This window comes from Rhineura floridana, chromosome 3 (genome assembly GCF_030035675.1).
Source record: "Rhineura floridana isolate rRhiFlo1 chromosome 3, rRhiFlo1.hap2, whole genome shotgun sequence".
In the NCBI taxonomy this organism is placed as follows: Eukaryota; Metazoa; Chordata; class Lepidosauria; order Squamata; family Rhineuridae; genus Rhineura; species Rhineura floridana.
Window position 1 is genome coordinate 172,035,904 of NC_084482.1, and position 14,832 is coordinate 172,050,735.

Here is a 14,832-nt window from a genome sequence, read left to right on the forward strand (position 1 = left end):
CCATTAAGCACCATGTCATTTCAGTCTAAAATTCTAAATCAACTGGCTTCTGCTCACCAGCCCTTGTGGGTTAATTTGAGAAAAGACCTGGGCCTTAAAAAGAGCACATTGAATTTGGTTTAATATATAGAGGAGGGAAATGTTATTTCCCCCAATTCTGAAAGAAAGGCAGGGAGAGAATCTCTCTTAACTGCAATGAAACACTATAATCCGTCCTTTGCCAATCTCCTCCCAAGTCACAGTGGGTGCACCACCTGCTTTTCTTTCTTACAGGCAGCCCAAACTCAGCAGGAAGTAACTCCCTGCTGTCAGGATTTCAATGCAACCAGAAAAGGGAAAGCAACAACTCAATTCAATTTCTAGCCTCAATGGGAAAATATTGCAAACAAACGTTCTGGTAAAGCAGGGTTGTGGCCATTGGTGTGTTTTGTTTGAGAGCATGTCTGCATACTTGAACACGCTTTCTGACATGCTAGAGTTCTCTTGAAATTATAAACTAGAACTGGTTAAAGGGGGGGGGGAATGAAAAAAATAAACCAAAGCAGTAGTCAGATACAAAATATTGGACTTGTCTTCTGGGAAGATTTCTTTGTGACATCAGAACTGCCTGCAAAAGTCAGCAGGAATGAGTTGAACTTTAATCAGCCTGCTCAACTTTCAGAGTTAGGCCATAAAGCTCAGGTGATTGAGATCTTTTGTACAATCCAATGATTCTTTGAAAAGACATAAACATAGGTCTTGCACCAACAAGATTATATTCTGCAGTAAATTAAACTGGCAAAGTTGCATCTATTCACACAATCTCCAAAAAGTGCCCAAAGCACCTGCGTATTTTCAGGAGGCTTTTGTGATCACTATTAGATCTCTTCCCTCCCCTTCACTCTTATATTTATGTTGCTTTTATTGTATTCCTTTTATATGCAATGCCTTGAGCAGTAGTGTACTGGCAAATTCAGAAATGCAGAATCCCTTCATGATAGTGACAGCCATGCTCACTCCTATCTCCCCTTTTTTTGCTGCTGGGTTGAGAATTTGATCCTTGTTCATTCTTTTCCCACAACAACAGATGTTGCTAGGAGCCAATCAGCATGACAGGGAAGAGTGTTAGCTACTAAGAAGCGTTTTCTCATTGGCTGACTCACTTCCTTTCATTCTGATTGGCTCCAATCAGCAGGAAAGGACAAGGACACATGTTAGAAGACACTTCTCTGTGACTAACACGCTTCCCTTTCATGATGATTGGCTCATAGGATGCTGGAGACATAGGAACCTTGCTCCCAAAAAAGTAAGGAGTCTAAGACCCCCTGCGTCCCTGGATGACTACACCCCTGGCCTTGAGCAATATTTGTCTTATTTTATGTAACGTGTTCAGACTGCCATTTGGAAGGGTAGGTATGTTATAATAAGCTAAAGTTGTTTATATGCAATGCACCAATTGTTCTGGTCCCTGGCGCGACAGTTTGAGAATGGGTGTAGAAAGAAAGAAAGAAGATTCAAGTTTAGGGGCCTTATGCCAAGTCATGGGGCATTTTCTCTTTGTCTTGGAAATCACTAACAGAGCAATCCAAACCCCACCACCACCATTTACACTGGGCTGGTAAGGTTGGAATGAGCAGAGGTACTCCTCTGCCCAGCTCTCCCAACCAGGCTGGCCTCCCACTGGCTGCTGTAGATCCTGACACATCTTAATTGCTGTTGGGTAATCTGCCTGCCCTCTCCCCACTTTCTGCTCCAGTCATCATGCAAGGCAGGCCTGATGGTGCAGCAGTGGCCCCTCCACTCCCCACAGCCCCACCAGTAGGGTGGAGGTTTGAATTGTTCCCTGAGAAACTGCTGCTACTTCAGCTCATTTGCATTTTCTTCATTCCAAAATAATACCTTTTCCTAATCCCCCTCCAGGTAGTGCAGGAGATGGAACTCCCCTTTTATTTTGCCTAAAAAATCCAGATATCTATTGTCATGCCCACCAGACCCTCAAGGTACTGGGTGCATGCATCAGGCTCAGACCCCCACCCTTAGGGAAATGAGACTGGAACCAAAAAGCTATTACTTCACCCTTGCCAAGGCTGTGTACGCTCACAACAACCCTGCAAGGTAGAAGGTAGGCTGCCACCACCCCTGTATACTGGTCCACTCAGAGCCAGGGGATCTCTGAGCCCAGAAGAGATATGAAACCAAGGTCCTAAAAGGCAAGAGTCACAGTTACACTCCTTGCCAGGCACCTCTGGTTTAACACTTAGAATCCAAGCTTTTAACTTCTTAACCCTCTTTGGTAGTGAATGACTGAGTTGGGTCAAAGTACTGAATTCAGAACCACCCCTTCTCTCAAATGAACACACCAGGTTAAATAGAAGTAGCTTTATTAAAAAATATAAGTGCACATATCATATAGCAGCAAGTAATCCTTTAAGACCATTCACCCAACAGGGGTTTAGGTTCTTACAAGAGAATTCATACACACAACAAGAAAATAATAAACTAACTCACCTAACTACTTACATACGAGGTAGTTGGTTGCGTGGCACCTCTCCTAAGAGAGATGGATGTTCAACATAAAGCAATGGAACCAGACATAGGTTGCCTTCCCATAAGCAACCCCTGGAACCATAAGGCAGAAAAGTTTGGAACTCTGGTGCCAGTCAGCATAGGCAGAGAACAGAGAACAAAGGCTATGGGTCTCTAGCCCTATACTTAAGGGAAAAGGATCCTAACGGTCCAAGATTAATTGACCAATCAGGAATTAGCTGATGTAACTTTCTTCTCGATGTTTCTCACATTTTCGCGCCTTCAGGCCCCCCTCCCAACGGTATTTTCCAACTGTATAGGCCAAGGATGACCTTGGGTGCCAGGCACTTGCTAATCAGCAAAGATAAACAGGTGCAGCTTGTTAAGGCTTCTTCTAACCGTCTTCAGCTGGAAAATGAAACTTAACTTTACAAATTGGCAAAGGCTTGTCTTTTCTAACTGTAACCATCTCCCAGAGTCCCTTACTGGAGCCAAAGTATTGTTATTAGATTTTTAATAACTCATGACCATTACAGGTTCATGACATCTATATTATTGACTGGATGGAGGACCATCCACCCCAGGATTATCTATTCCAGGTAGAGCACATTGTTTCACAGCTGATGCTAAAAGCACATGAATGTTGAAGAACTGCAATTGTAAATTCATCTTTCTTCAGGGCACTCCATCAGTAAGCTTTCAAAAGTGCATTAAAGTCTATCACAGATTTGCACAGAGGTACTTTCAGTGTTGGGTATGAGTCTGGAACCTCCAGACTTACTCCCTAAATGTGTGCCCCAAATCCAATTTCCCTGATGCAACTTCAGATGTTCCCTTCTTCTCACACATTCCATCACGACTGCAGCTGTCCCTGCTGATGCAAGAGGTAGCATTGCCCACTCCTGGTGCCTCTTGGAAGGAGAATAATGGGGACCAATAGCCCCCAAGGAGCACTCTTGCTTTTTGGACAGAGCAAGCACTTTTTAATCTTTTTTTTTTTAATAGCAAAAGTCATCAGTTTCAAGTACATACCTATTTGGACATCTGGAGGGCTTATATTAATTTATATGCTTAACTCAAGATGCATGTACTGATGGATTGCTATTATTATTAGTATTCATATATAATTTCTTTATCTTTATTTTAGCTTATTTTTTCTTTCCTTTCATTGCTGCCCTGGGCTGCCTCTGAAATCTTAGGGTAGTTACCTCCCCCTAGCCAAAATGGCCACCCCCTTTCTTCACCCTCAAATTTGTGGCAAAATGGAACTCAGCCCTAGATTGGGCACCCCAGGTAGGAGCATGTGCAGTAAACATCATGGCTGCCATATGCAAAGGAAGAAGACTGTGCTACAAATGCTGTCTACATCTCCAAAATCATACATATTATGTTTCTTGGAAGAGTCAAAAAAGAAAGAAGCTTTAATCGTGGTATATCAGCCTTCACCAGCCTGTGCAAAGCTGTGCTGGCTTGGGCTGATGGGAGATGTAGTCCGAAACATGTGGAGAAGGCAGTGGTATACAGAAGTCAGGAGAAGAAATTCTACCATCCACAGAGGAACCCATTTCTCTCTCCATTGCTCCCCAGTTCTCCTCCCAGTTTCCTACAGTGCCCTCATCTGCTTTTCTCTCATTACTTACATGGTCCAATCATTGCCAAATATTTAATTTTACTGGATCAGTGGCTCAGCAAGAAGAATGCAAACAAAATTCCATTAGTTTAGAAGTTGTTTTTCCTCCTTTTCCTGTGGCATATATTGACTTGATATTAAAGGCGCCTGACACTGGCTCAGTGCCTGGAGTTTGGATACCATTCTAATGAAAAACAGTGTAATCACAAAGATGACAATAGTTATCCACAAGGATCTGGAAAGCCATTACTTAGGCCAAGAACAGCTTGGCAAATATTGACCTTCTCACCTATTCTTTACTAACCCAATAGCAGACAACCAGCACTGTAGTTATTAACAAAGACAATCCTATAAGCCCGATATCTGCAAATGATTTAGCACCTTTAGGTAAAACTTTTATACAGTCTTAATTTACTACCCACTAGTGACCCTTTTTTTATAAGTCAGAACAGGATAGATGAGATCTTGCATGTAAATTTTATGTTTTGTCATTCGGGAGATTTATGATTTTAGTTACACCTAGCGCATGCAATGAAAGAAAGCCATGTAATAGCTGAACATGTCATCTTAAAACTCCATGAAACTGCAAAGCATCAGAGGATATTATACTCCTAAAAACCACAAGAAGTGGAGGGCATTTCAATCAGGATGCAGCTCAGGTTTGTTAAATTTTACAGTGTGTGCAGGGGTGTGAAAAAGAGAGAGGAAGAGAGAGAGAGTATTATTAGCACAAAGACTCCAAAAGTATTAATTGTCCTATCAGGAAATTTTTATGTCAGAAAAAACTCTGTGAAGAGTTTCCCACAACCTAGGCATACCATGAAGCTGAACGTGCCCATCATCCAGTGTTTTGCCACCTGTGATCCATGTCAACAGCTGATGTCAACAGGATTTATGATGGGTCTCATTCATATAGTGGTGAGTTCTGCTTCTCAATATGACTGGGAAGTGAGAAGCTCACTATATGAATACCAATCATAGCCCAGCTTTATACAGCCACAAGAGTGGCTGTATACTGTAGCCAGTGTGGATTTTTCACATTCCGCAATGTTAAATTGAAAATACCCTCCATGCCATTCTGATGCTTCCCATAAGCTCATTTCAAAACAAAACCTTCCAAAACTTACGGTCCTGAACTCAGAAATGCTTGCATAATAACCCTGTAAATGTTCATGGTGATACACAAAACAGTCAGAGAGAATCAAGAGTTCAAATTCTAAAAAGAGAGAGAGAAACCCCAGAGCCCTTTTGCACTTTTTTCTCTGAGTTCTCATAATCTATTGAAATTCATTAAAAATCAACCATGTTCACAGAGTACCTATAATCCTATTCCTGACCTTGCCCCATACTCTGACCTTCATCTTCTGCAGTTTAAAAGCTGAAAAAATGCCTGGCTGATTTTTAATTAATTTAAGAAATTTTGGCTGGCACCCTATGATAAGTCCGGGCATGCTCAGTAACCAACTATCAAGAGTTCTAAAAGCCAGACTCACAGCTGCTGGGCTTGGCCAATCAGGGGGCCACACCCACACCTAGGGTTGCCATGTTCCAGTTCCACAAATTCAGGCAAGCTAATTTGCATATTATGCAAATTATTTGCATATTAATATTTGGATTGTCCAGTTTTGTTTTTGTGCCTAGGAATTAGCACCAAAACTGGGGAAAGATGTGAGAAATCTTTTTATAAAAAAACTTAATATTTTCAGCCTTAAATGCCTAGACTCTAGTTTCCAACACTATGGAATGTTGATTGACTGATTGAGAGGATTTATATCCTGCCCTTTTCCTGTTAAAAACAGAGCTCAGGACAGCTTACAAATATAATAAAAACAATAAAAATACACAGTCAATATAAAAACATAATAAAAACACAAAATAGCAACAAACATAAAGTAAGTCAGAGCAGCAGTACGGTTAACCATTACATATACGATATATTTCAGAGATGTGGTGGGTGGAGAAAAACAAGAAGCCAAAATGTTAGGAAAAGGAGTCTTTCACACTACATGCTCAGTTGTAAATACTGTTGTAGCAAGTTTTACAAGTTCCTCCAGTATTCCATTGGTGCAGGCACTCAGACGTTCAAAGTATCTGTATGTTTCTTAAGTTTTATAAAAGCAGAGCTTTGCTTAACTCAAAATTTCTTCTCCCTTTGATCAACCACATCTACACAGGTTCCACCTCCATACTCAAAATGAAACTGTGCCTGGAAGTGTGCAACAACCCCACACATACTTGCTAATTAGATTACCAATGCCAGGATGTCTGTTTTATCGACCACTCTCCTGTTCCCCTCCCCACCGGGCATCATGAAAGACCCAGTCCTGGGCTCAGAAAGAAAATAAATATCTGGTTCTCTTCAAAGTACTCCTAAGCCTCTTGTTTTAATTAAAATAATTATAAGTTCTTGCTCTTATCACTAATGGGAGTTAATTATCTTGCATATGCTGCTGTTGCTTCTATGGCTGTAACGGAGTGAGGTTAAAGATAAGTGAAATGCAAATAGGAAAAAAACCACAGAAGGCAGTAACACTTTCCTAAATGTAATACCATACCAACCACAACAAGATTCCTATGAGTAAGGCAGAAAACTAAGCATCTCACAACCAGTCAGCAATCCTAACCAAAAACCAAAAATATGATAAATGAAGAAATATTTATATAAGCATGACTATCAAATATATTTATTATTTACACAAACTGTAAAGATATTTATAGTGCAATCCTAGGTTTATTCAGAAGCAAGTCCCAGTGTATTCAGTGGAACTTACTCAAACTGGGACAGAACTGTAACCTCAAGTGATAAGCAACTTCATTCACACAACCCAAAATTCTGAATCATGCCACTTTACGCTGTTTTGCAACTGTTTATACTTGTTTTTATGGTTATTGGATTTTAAATGGCTTTATTTCTTGTTGTGAGCTGCCTTGGTTTCCAACCCTACCTCACAGGGTTGTTGGAAAGACTACACACAAACACACACACACTGCAGATGTATAAATACATACAGCCCATATAATAGTTTATTGTCAAACCAGTTGGTCACTGCAGAAAAATCAGTATTAGTTTTTAAAAAATCAGTATTAGTTTCCTACAGAATAAAAACTGTAATACCTAAGTAAGCCCTGCCTACTTGCTTTAAAATAGGACTTGGGGGGTGGGGGCAGAAAGAGAACACAAACACAATTCTTGTTTACATTCACTCCAAAGTCCCATTGATTTTCAGCACATTCATAACCATATCTACTCAAAAGTAAATCCTATTCAATTCAATGGGATTTACTCTGGACATATGGGATTAGCAATGCTTTTACCCCCACAAAAGCAAGTATTGGGAAGGTTTTCAAAACACTGCCCAGGATCTGACTCCTACACACAAGAGGGGAAAAAACTGAAATGTATATACTTACCCAATTTATGAGATTTTCAAATAAACAGGGGGGGGGAAACCACCATTTTCTGGCCTTGCAATGAGGTTTACTAGACACTGCCACAGGTCAACCAAACACTTCACTGATTGGCTGCGATCCTGAACGGGCGGGGTTAAAGCTACGAAGTGGTATGCAGTAGTTTAAAAAAAGATTTAACGGGGGGCTGACGTTTTTATGTATATCTTGAGAACTGGACCACTTAGAAACTTATTTTTTAAAAAAATTAAAGCTGGGAATCTGGACCAGATAAGGGGCTAAACGGGCACCAGGTGGCATGCAAAGAATCCAGGTAAAACCCAGCTAACTAGGCAATATGGCAACGCTACCCACACCAGACTTTGATTTCACTTGAGACAGTCATGGCTTCCCTCAGAAAATCATGGGAAGTGTAGTTTGTGAAGGGTGCTGAGAGGAGACTCAACGAGTGTACAGTCTGTGTACCTGGGTACACAAGTAGTTGGGCTGTACAGTTATTCACATGTAACGTTCAACGAGTGTACAGTATCCGTTATATACACATTTGATGCCAGGGAAAGAAAATGGCTTCAATGACACTTATTAAATGCGCCATTGAAGCAATTTCCTTTTACTGGCAACAAGACAAGGCACGTTGGGTCTGTTATACTTCCTGAAACTGTTTCCCGTCAACGGATACATTCAATAGAAAGAGTTTTGGCAGAAACAGGAATGTAGTTTTACTCTTTTCATTTTTCCTGCAGATTCTTACATTTTTAAAATCAAAATACCAACTATTTAAAAGAAAATACCGGCCTGTAACTATCATAATTGGGGATGGTGGTGGCTGTCACCCCATTGTCATGGTCAGATCACTTCCTGGTGAAGTTTAGACTTATGGCTCTGATCCTTCCCTGCAGGGGGGGTGGACAGATTAAGATGGTCCGCCCCCAGAGACTAATGGAATCCACTAGATTCCTGAATGCCCTGGGGGAATTCCCAGTAGATAGAGCAGGTGACCCTGTTGAAGCCCTTGTCACGCTGTGGAACAGTGAGGCATGTCAGGCTCTTGACACGGTTGCCCCTGAGTGCCCTCTCTGGCACTGTGGAGCCTGGCTTGCATCACTCATCACTCATCCAGTGAGCTAAGGGCAATGAAACAGGCTGGATGATGGCTAGAGCGCAAGTGGCGAAAGACATGCTGTGAGGCTGATCGGGCACAAGTAAAACATCATAACCGTGCCTACTGTGTGGCGGTGAGGGCAGCGAAGAAGGCCCACTTCTCTGCCTCCATCACATCCCCAAGTAGTCATCCGGTGGAGCTTTTCTGTATTGTCAGGGGTCTTTAGAGCTTGCTGAGGGGGTCTGACCGAGTGGATCCAGGGTGTGGTCAACGCATCATTGCAGGAGGGAGTGGTTCCAGCTGCCTTGAAAGAGGCAGTGATTCAACTGCTCCTGAAAAAGCCCACCCTGGACCCATTAGTTTGTGACAACTACCAGCCGGTTGCAAATACTCCCTTTTTAGGGAAGGTGATTGAGAGGATTGTAGCGCAGCAACTGCAAGTACTCTTGGATTAAACAGATTATCTTGACCCATCCCAGTCTGGGTTCAGGCCTGGTTATGGGATTGAATTGGCCTTGGTCGCCCTGATGGATGACCTTTATCGGGAGAAGGACAGGGGAGTGCGACCCTGTTATTCTTACTTGATGTCTCAGCAGCTTTTGATACCATTGACCATGGTATCCTTCTGGGTCGACTTGGTGAGATGGGTACTGGAGGCACTGTTTTACAGTGGTTCCAATCCTATCTCCAGGGTCGCTCTCAGAGAATAGCATTGGGCAATAGTCTTTCAGCCCCCTGGCAGCTGTGCTGTGGGGTAATTGTTTTTAGTGCCTTGTTTGCCATCCTGGGCTCCTGCTGGGAGGAAATGCGGGATACAAATTAAATAAATAATAATAATAATTATTATAGCTAATAAAATATTGCATTTTTCATTGCCTGTTATTAGAGTACGTATGGTTTTTGATGTAGGCTTTCATGGAACAATCCTATGCATGTCTATACAGCCCTAGAGATCAACAGGACTTACTCATAGATAAATCTGTGAAACTGCAGACCTAAATATATTGAATATTTATATATGAAAATATTTTGAGAAGGGGGCTGCAACAAAAACAAGCTGCTTAAAAGAGTATGAACTGAAACAATTCTTCCAACATAGTACACCTGATTCTTTCTTGAGGACATCATGCATTTTAATACACAAAACTACACTCAAAGTATAAATGGGGGGGAAATTATTTATCAATTGGACTTTCCAGCCTGCTGTTCCCACTGTAACAAACACTGTCCCCTGGAAAGCCTTTCCTGGTATTTGGAAAGCTCTGCGCTGTGGTTGTTATGGTTTTTCAGTGGAAATTTTTGTAGCTCAGTATCAAAAAGAGATCATCAGTATCTTTTCATGGTCTATGTCATAATGTTTAGCTTTTAGATAGCACTTTAAATGCAGGGTGGGCAGAAAGTAGATCAAAATGTATTGGTGTATCTCAGGGTGACTCGCAGAAGATCAGTGAGGATTTCAGACTCCTGTTTCACAATGAAAACAAGAACATGACCACCCCACCATTATACTGCTGAAAAGAAGAAAGTGGGGGGTAATCTGAGTGGATTTTTGTGTGGAAATACTGTGAGCTCAGTTCAATTTTGGAACTCAAAACAAATTCCTGGGCTAAGAATTATTTAACTCTAAGTGTATATATTTTGTGGCTTGCTTTGGTTGGTGGATTTTGGATTTTTTTAAATCATCATCATCATCATCAATACAAAAAAACCTGAAGTCTAACCACCCTGATCTAGAATATTAGATCCTGATCTAGTCTAACCATGAAGTATAACCATCCTGATCTAGAGTATTTGCCACCCTGGGCTCCTGCTGGGAGGAAGGGCAGGATATAAATCAAATAATAAATAAATAAATTAAACATTACAACCCTCCAAGGCAGGTTTGCGTTACCATAAAACCGTGTGATGCAGCTACTTCTGACAGCAGTTTCTAATGGAGGCAGGCATTATCATGCATTTGACCATCAGGTGTGTCTAATTTTGATGCATGACACTTGACACAGAAGGTAAGAGCTGCACAGAGATGAGCAAGTCTACAGTTTTTTCTTCTCAGTTTCTGGGTACACAGTAGAAAGGTGACATTGCTTTTTTGAGAATGCCTTCTTTGGCAATGTTTTGAAGAGCCTTACCTTTGCTATTGTAGTTTCATTCTTGCAAGCGCTCCTTTGAACCATGCTACAAACAACCCTGCAAAGTAGGTCTGTGCCCATACAAATGCTTTAGTGCAGGGATGGCCAGAAGATAGACTGTAATCTGTTGGTAGATCCCTGAGAGATTTGTAGTCAATTGGCAAGCCCTTCTGGCTTCCAGTTGCTTAATAATAGCAACAAAAGGACACACATCTATTTGGAAATTTGACAACTGAAATTAAGAATACTTGTGGAAAGAACGAATAGATCTATGTGTGGAAAGACTGTGAGCTCGTCTCAGTTCTGATAACCCTGCACTCAGCAACTTCTCAGAGACAGGCCTGGCAACCAAGAGGACTTCTGCATCTTTAAAAGTTGTGCAGGGGGAAGTGAGAATTCCACCTTGTGGTTTTTCACATTACAGTGTTGCAAGAACACCTGCACTTGGCTGACTTTCTCTTCTCCTAAAGATACAGGATCAGTCTCAGGCCCTGAACCTGGCAACCCTAATCCTTTTTACCTGGGACCAGGTCCCACCAAACTGAATGGGATTTACTTTAAAGTAGGCTTGGGGTTAGGATTGTACTATGAATGTAATCAAACTTAATTTTGTAAAAATTAACAATGTAAACAGTCCTTGCCTAGCTCTAGCTTCTCTAACAGAACTCGTGCTTTTCTAGGCAATCCTGACTCCACTTACCTGTGAGTAAGCCCCATTGAATTAAATGAGACTTACTTCTGAGTAGACATTTTAGAATTACAGTGCGAGCCCTCAGAATCTCTCCCCCTTCTCTCTCTTCACTAACTTTTTGATTACTTCTTCTTTCTGCCCTTCTCAAAATAGCAGTTTTCACTTGTCTGAGCCCACAAGAGGCTTTAACTCCATTTAAATTTGTAAAACAAACTCTTTTTTTTAAAATCAACAATTTAAACAGTTCACTCCTAGCTCTAGTTTGCTGACAAGTCTCTCTCACATTTTTAGGCACTCCATTTACCTGGGAGTAAGCCCCACTGAACTCAGTGTGATTTACTTCTGAGTAGACATTTTTCCTCCTTTCTTTCTTTCAAGGAAGCTCCACTCCACTTACATGGGAGTAAGCCCCACTGAACTCTGTGGGATTTACTTCTGAGCAGACATTTTTCCTCCTTCCTTCCCTCAAGCTCATTGCTAGCACAAAAAAGCTCCACTCTGCCTACCTGGGAGTAAGCCCCACTGAACTCAGTGTGATTTACTTCTGAGTAGACATTTTTCCTCCTTTCCTTCTTTCAAGGAAGCTCCACTCCACTTACATGGGAGTAAGCCCCACTGAACTCTGTGGGATTTACTTCTGAGCAGACATTTTTCCTCCTTCCTTCCCTCAAGCTCATTGCTAGCACAAAAAAGCTCCACTCTGCCTACCTGGGAGTAAGCCCCACTGAACTCAGTGGGATTTACTTCTGAGTAGACATTTTTAAAATTCAAATATGAATTCTCTAAAGCTTTCCCTTTCCCCCATTTTTTTCTCCTTCCTTCCCTCAAACTCAATAATTGCCAGCACACAGAAGCACTGAACTCAATGGGATTTACTTCTGAGTAGACTTTTTAAAAATTGCAGTCATTCAAAGCTCCCCCCCCGTTTTTGCCTCTCTCCCCCCCGTTTTTGCCTCTCTCCCCCCGTTTTTGCCTCTCTCCCCCCGTTTTTGCCTCTCTCCCCCCCTGTTTTTGCCTCTCTCCCCCCCTGTTTTTGCCTCTCTCCCCCCCTGTTTTTGCCTCTCTCCCCCCCCCCGTTTTTGCCTCTCTCCCCCCCCCCGTTTTTGCCTCTCTCCCCCCCCCTGTTTTTGCCTCTCTCCCCCCCCTGTTTTTGCCTCTCTCCCCCCCCTGTTTTTGCCTCTCTCCCCCCCCTGTTTTTGCCTCTCTCCCCCCCCCTGTTTTTGCCTCTCTCCCCCCCCCTGTTTTTGCCTCTCTCCCCCCCCCTGTTTTTGCCTCTCTCCCCCCCCTGTTTTTGACTCTCTCCCCCCCCCCTGTTTTTGACTCTTTCCTTCCCTCAAGTTCATTTGTTGCTTCAGGCTGGTCTCCTTTCCCTCCTTCTTGCCCTTGTCTCCATTTTATCCTTATTCCTCTTTCTCACACTCGCTCCCTGGCTCCAGCAATTGACGTTTCCTTGAGCTCATTCCTGATTGGCAGCAGGTCCTGCTGCTGCTCCTAGAACAAAGCCTCAGGCTGTGGTGGTGGGGAACTAATTGCTCACGATCTCCATGTGGACAGCATGCAGGGAGAACAAAAGATGTCTTTTTTCAGGGTACCGGTACACATGGTGATTTGTTTCTCAAGAGTAGCTGTACCCAGGTACAGAGGGCCTCTACCTGGGTACAAAAGGCAGTCCATTTCCATTTTCAAACATGATTGCACAGAAATAAATCCCACTGAACTCAAAAAGTATGCAACTGATCAAACCGACCCTCCCTTCTCCTCCTTCCTATCGCCTTACTCTTGCCCCTCCCCTCCCCCTCCAATCCTCTCCCCCTCCAATCCCCTCCCCCTCCTCCTCCCCATGGTCATTTTTACCTATCTTAAGCATGATTACATAGGAGTAAATCCCATTGAACTCAATAAGCATGCAAATGATCAAAACTGGCTTTCCCCTCCTTCCCTCTCCTCTCCCTTCCTCCTCCTCTCCCCTCTTCCTTCTTCCTCCTTCCCTGCCCACTCAAGCCGTCCCTCCCTCGGGTCAGTTTTACCTATCCTAAGCATGATTGCATGGGAGTAAATCCCACTGAACTCAATAAACATGCAAATGTTTTTTAAATTGTTTTAAATTTTTAAATTGTGTTTTAAATTGTTTTTAAAAGATGTGTCTTAAATTTGTATATTTGTTTTTAATGTTTTTAGTCACTGTAAACCGCCCAGAGAGCTTTGGCTATGGGGCGGTGTATAAATACAATAAATAAATAAATGATCAAACCTCTCCTCCTGCCTGATCCCATCTGTCTCCTCCCCTCCCCATCCCCTGTGGTCAGTTTCACCTGTCCTAAGCAGGATTGCAGGGGAGTAAATCCCACTGAACTCAATAAGCATGCAAATGATCAATCCATTCTCAGCAAGTTTGCACAGGATCCCATTTCTTACCTCCCGGATTAAAAAGCAGAGAAATTCACTAATAGGCAAAAAAAACCTTGAGGTTTAAGAACGTACCTATAGCCCACAGATATTTCTATCAAACTTTAAAAAGCAGGGAAATTGGGCAGCTATAGTGAATGCACCAGGGGAGCTTCTTCCCTGCTAAAACAAGATCAGCACAGCACACGCCTTGTTTCTATTATTTGGGCTGATTGCAGGTGTTGCCACCACTCACCATATGCTCAGAGGCACATCTTACCAAATTCTTCCAAGCTACAAGCAAATGGATTGGACTATGAAAGACCAACCCAAATTGTGTTTGCATTTTGACAACTTTGTAGGGCAGTCCAATATCTCAGAGAGGAGGTCAGGTCTCCTGCTTCCCTGGTACATTCACTATAGCTGCCCAATTTCCCTGCTTTTTAAAGTTTGATAGAAATATCTGTGGGTGATAGGTATGTTCTTAAACCGCAGGGTTTTTTTGCCTATTAGTGAATATATTCCTAGTTTGTTAACTGACATTAAGCCAGAGGTCTCAGATGTAACAGGGAAACTCTGGCTTAATACTAGCCAGGATCTTTGCACTGAAAACAGCACATAATGGGATAAGGGGATGGTTGAAGGCAGAGCACTTGGCCTTGAAACTCATGTACAGCTTTATAACCAATGGTTTATGATAGGGATGGGGAGCCTGAGGCCCTCCAGATGTTCTTGTTTAACTGCAACTCCCATCATCCCTGACCATTGGCTAATAGCTGCTGGTGGGCTTCATTTTTTCCTGGCTTCTGAACATGGCATGTGGCTGCCACTGAGAGGAGGAGGGGTAAGGAGAGGGAGCTCAACTTGATGTGTGGTACTAGAAGTGTCAGACTGATTCTGCCGCCATATGCCACACTGTGCTGAGCTCCCTGCCTCTCACCCTTCCTTCTCCTCCTTTCAGTCGGTGGCAGTGATCCGCTGT